We start from the raw sequence: 5,384 nt of genomic DNA, 5'->3' as shown, positions 1-5,384 counted from the left end.
ACTCCACAGGAGAGAAAAAAAAGAAAAAGAAAAAGATAACTGATTAGCATAGAGTAATAGTGGTAATGATGGAGAGATATGGACGGGTTCCAAAGCTCTTTTGAAGACAGAATTAACAGGAGTTGGTTATTCAATTAGGTGTAAGGATGATGAAGTCAGCAATGGCAGGAATGACCCTCCACCCCCGCCCAAGTATCAGACTTGAACCATGCAAGGGTTGAAGGGACATCCTGAAGGTCTTTACTTAGGTAGACCCACATATTGTAGTTGATTGGGCAAACCAGTAAAAAACTGGTTTCTCTTAATAGAAATACTCCTAGTTTGAGTTTCTTTCACCTTCAGAAATAGGCCATAAACTTGAAGAGAAGATTGGGGTAGTACTGGCATTGTCTAGTTCTTTAAGGACTCTTTCCCATTCTTATTATACTTAAATAATATTAATTTGGGGTCTTTATAGTTAAATAAGCAGTTGCTCTTTCTCCCCGCTGAGTTTAGAACCAACTTAAAAATAAGCCCCAGCACCACGACCACCACCTCCCAAAAAAGACAGCTAGCCAGAAATAGGTAAGGTTGATTTGAGAACAAGGCCTCAGATCTGTGGTCAAAGGCTACCTAACATACCCTACCCAGTACCTTGCTTGCCTCCCCCATTCTAGCCTTAGCAAAGTCCAGTGGAGGAAAACTATAGGTTTTAAAATGAGACCAGTCTACCCAGGATTCTTGTACTAGCCCAAGGGGAACAAGGAAGCAGAGAGAGAATCCCCGCTGCTGATCATCTTATAATTTTGTTCCATTCAGTTGGGAAAAAAGTACTAATAAAGTTAAGATCCTCGTGACATCACAGAAGGGAGCTTGCTCCTGATCCAGGGAGGGCTGTGAATATGCTGCACTATGCTTACTGGGAACAGCAATGAATAAGAACTAAGATTCAAAATAACTCGAACCCTAACCCTAACTCAAGCTGGATTAAAGACTTAAATGTAAAACCCAAAACAACAAAAACCCTGGAAGATAACTTATGAAATATCATCTGGACATAGGGCCTGGCAAAGATTTCATGATGAAGATCCCAAAAGCAATTGCAATAGCAGTAAAAATTGACAAATGGGACCTAATTCAAATACAGAATTTCTGCACAGCAAAATAAACTATCAACAAAGTAAACCAACAACCTACAGAATGGGAAAAATATTTGCAAACTATGCATCTGACAAAGGTCTACAATCCAGAGTCTATAAGGAATTTAAGCAAATACACAATCAAAAAAGAAACGGTCCCATTAAAAAGTGGGCAAATGACATGTACAGACACTTTTCAAAAGAAGACATACATGTGGCCAACAAGCATATGGAAAAATGCTCACTATCACTAATCATTAGAGAAATGCAAACCAAAACCACAATGAGACGCCTTCTCACGCCAGTCAAAATGGCCATTACTAAAAAGTCAAAAAATAACAGATGCTGGAGAGGTTCTGGAGAAAAGAGAATGCTTATACACTGCTGGTGGGAATGTAAATTGGTTCAGCCATTGTGGAAAACAGTTTGGCGATTTCTCGAAGAACTCACAGCAAAACTTCCATTCAACCCAGCAATCCCATTACTGGGTATATACCCAAAGGAATACAAATCATTCTATCATAAAGACACAGCCACACATAGCTTCATCACAGCACTATTCACAATAGCAAAGACATGGAATCAACCTAAATGCCCATCAACAGTAGACTGGATAAAGAAAATGTGGTAAATATATACCACAGAATACTATGCAGCCATAAACACGAATGAGAGCTGTATTTTGCAACAATGTGGATACAGTTAGAGGCCATTATCCTAAGTGAACTGACACAGGAACAGAAAACCAAATATCACATGTTCTTACTCATAAGTGGAAGCAAACATTGAGTACCTATGGACACAATGAAGGGAACAACAGACACCAGAGCTGACTTGAGAGTGTGGGGAAGGAGGAGGGTGAGTAACAAAAAAACTACCTATCAGGTACTATGTTTACTACCTGGATGGTAAAATAATCTGCACATCAAATCCCCATGACAGGTAATTTACCTATATAACAAACCTGTACCTGCACATGTACCCCTGAACTAAAAATAAAAGTTAAAAATTAAGTTAAACTTTAAAATGACCAGAAATCTCTTTTGGTCCCACCATTCATGTGCTGTGTGATTCCGGGGAGTGGCTGAATCCCTGCTAGGGATCATGAGCGATCATTAAAAGTAAATGTGATGGAAACTGTAAAAGGTGTGAGTTGTATTCTTCCTAAAGAGTTTACTGGTGCTGCTTCCCACTTTGTGTACCTTGGGAAGTCCGAGGCACTTGAGCATCTTGGTGCCCTTCCCTAGGTCATTCAAACTTCCAGGTACTATTTCTTCAGTTAGATATCTTCAGTCTTCTTCTCAGAATTGACATCCTTTCTCCAGATGCTATCTGAGTTGGAAGGTCAATATGTAAAACCCACTCACACCGAGATACCTATTGGGAAGCCTGGAGTTCCAAGGACCCTCTGAGAGTATCTTAAGACTCCAAGCAACACAGTATCTTCCTTTCCAACACTGTAAGATGCTGTGGCTGCTACACAATCACTTATCGGGAACAAAGTGCCTATGTGCCTAAAGACCTAGATTGTGGTTTGTCCCTTTGACAGGGTATTAGAAGGAACACATCCATTGTTCATCCATGTCAGGTGAAAAAGTCAAAACACAAACAGGTTGGGGAGGGGGCCACCAAAAGACAAAAAGATGAGAACTATCAAGGATATATTTGATTGATAATAAAAGCTCTAACAGAGCTAAATTTCTTTCATTTCATTTCTTAGCTATACGGACGATTTCTGTACAACTTTGTGCTATTTCTTCACATTTACTTGCTTTGTTGACTTCTGTGATTAGTGAAATCTATTTTAATCTAAAGCTTTTTGCTATTTCACAGGAATAGTTAGTGAAAAAACCCACATAATCACAAAGAGACATGTAAACAGCACGCAGAGTATGGAGCTTTCTGAGGACTGAGGCTTCTGGCTTCTAGAGTTCTCATTTTCTTCAAATGTTGGTTTAGTCCTGCATTGAATTAGGCTGTAATATTCCATTATATGATAAAGCATCATTTAACAGGAAGTTATACTCTTTTATGTTATACTTGCATTTCATTTCCATGCTACTTTTTTGGAAAATAAGTGATAAGTAGAAGCAGAACAGGTATTTGTAATTACTCATGAGTCATTTGCTGTCACGTAATTTAATAGCCATAGATCTTTAATATTTATAGCACATGTTGAAAGGATTTAACATATGTAGTGATCTTCACCAAGTAACTCTATACTCTTCTTGAATATAAAGATGTAAATTTTGTCACCATTTATGCAACCTGCTTAAAAATGTTGCTATTAATTCATGTGAATGAGTTTTTCCTCTAAGATTTTAATTAAAACACAAATGCTTTGCACACTTCAATCTGCAATATCCTCCACACGCATTTTTTAATACTGACTGATCAGCTGGATAACAGGAGGTTTCTTTGTAAGATGTTTTCTCATACCTGAAAATTTCCACAAAGCAGTAATTTTTGTGTGAAAGCTCATTCAAAACCTAAATAAGCATCACACTACAAAGTTCTCAGTGGCAACTGTGTTTCCTTTGCATTCCTGTGTACAACAAAATGTGCTTTAATAAGAAAAGAGTAAAACTGGCCAAGCTGCCAGAAAGGGAGGGGAGGGGAGAATTGAGGACTACGGGCCTCGTCAGCCCAATAAAGAAATTGCCCTGGCGGTGGGATCCTGGAGACCCCTGTGCTTGCATAGGACAAGTTCAGGGGACACGCAGGATGAGCCTGTGATGGTTGTCACATTCTTGATGACAGTATTCATTATTTTCTCTAAGGTGCACTCTGATCAGAATGCATACCCATCTGTAAGTGTCCTTTGGTTTATGCTTTGGAACAAGTATTTTAAGGGGAAATCTCCACCTCACCAAAACCTGGTGAGATTAGTGATGATCCCAAAGCATTTAAAACAAATTGAAAGGGTTATTTAGAAAGACCTGGATGGCTCCTCTACATCCAAAGAACACCATATAGTGAGTCCTTATGGCTCTCCGACAACTGAAAATGTGGAGAAACCAACGACCATTGATATAATTGCCTACAATAGGTGCACCTTTGAGACTGCAAGGAATAATTGGATAATATAATGTCAACAGAGGACTTCCTGTTGCCATATCACAAGCAGAAATCTTCACTAAAAATATAAATGTGTAAGAAATATTGGCCAGGAAGGTTCTTGGAAACTTTGTCAGGGTGGAAAAAAATGTGCTGTGGCCAGAGGTACTGAATGCCATAAACATCACGTGGCCCTCGATAGGGGCAGCAGGGTTCTGCTTCCTATTAATGGCCTGAAGGGGGGCGTTTTCGTCAGGATTGGTGCCGATGTCCCATTTTCTCCTTGATTACAAGATGTTGAAAATCCACAGAATTGAGATGCAGTCAAGAAATGGAGCCTGTAATAACATGTGCTAAAACATTTTGTACTCCATTTTACATTGACTAGTGCGAAATTTCATTTGGTTGATAAAACAAAGCAAGTGACCACCTATCCAGAAGTGATTCGTGGAGAGGGAATTTTAGTGGTGATGGAGAGTACAAACCCTTTTCAAAATGACTGTCTGAAAAGCAGACAAGTACATGGATTTCTTAATTATACTGGCTGTGTCCTCAACAGTAGCACTGGTCCTCTTTCTAGTACTTCCTTACATCATGCACTGTCTACAGGAAGGAGTAGAAAAGAGAAACATGCAAACACCAGACATTCAACTAGTCCATCACAGTGCTATTCAGAAATTTGCCAAGGAGCTTCAAGGCACATTCAAGAGTAGAGAGACAGCATGGCCCCCATCAACACTTCCTGTGTCTCACTTGTAACTGGTGAAATCATACCTCCCCTGTACACAGACAACCATGACAGCACTAACATGCCACTGGTGCAAATGCAGAATTTGTGACATCCAATTCAGATTCCTCAACAGCAGAGTACAAGTAAATGTCATCCCTGAAGAAAGAGAACTGACCAAAGCATGAATTTATAATCAGACAATATAGCAATTATATCATATTTCTTTTCACTTCCAATAATGCATGAGCTTTTCTGGTATATAGTGTGTATGTTCATGGTATTAACTGTAGCAGATATTATAATACAATATAACTTACATTTTACTAATGTATTTTTTACTTAAAGCATTATCGACAATTTGGAAAACACTGATCACTTCATATTTGTTACAATTAAAAGTGATCTTTAAAATAAATATTATCAATTAAAAACAGAATGTAGAAATCTATGCGCGAACCAGGTAATTCTAGCTGAGACAA

General features: G+C 38.7%; 1 pseudogene; it reads left to right on the top strand.

Annotated features, from left to right (window-relative positions):
* The first annotated feature begins 3,677 nt into the window (after positions 1-3,677).
* On the top strand, positions 3,678-5,065 carry LOC111546171 (annotated as a pseudogene).
* Positions 5,066-5,384: the final 319 nt, after the last annotated feature.

Source organism: Piliocolobus tephrosceles, chromosome 11 (assembly GCF_002776525.5).
Source record: "Piliocolobus tephrosceles isolate RC106 chromosome 11, ASM277652v3, whole genome shotgun sequence".
Classification (NCBI taxonomy): Eukaryota; Metazoa; Chordata; class Mammalia; order Primates; family Cercopithecidae; genus Piliocolobus; species Piliocolobus tephrosceles.
This window is presented reverse-complemented; position numbering and strand designations above follow the sequence as displayed.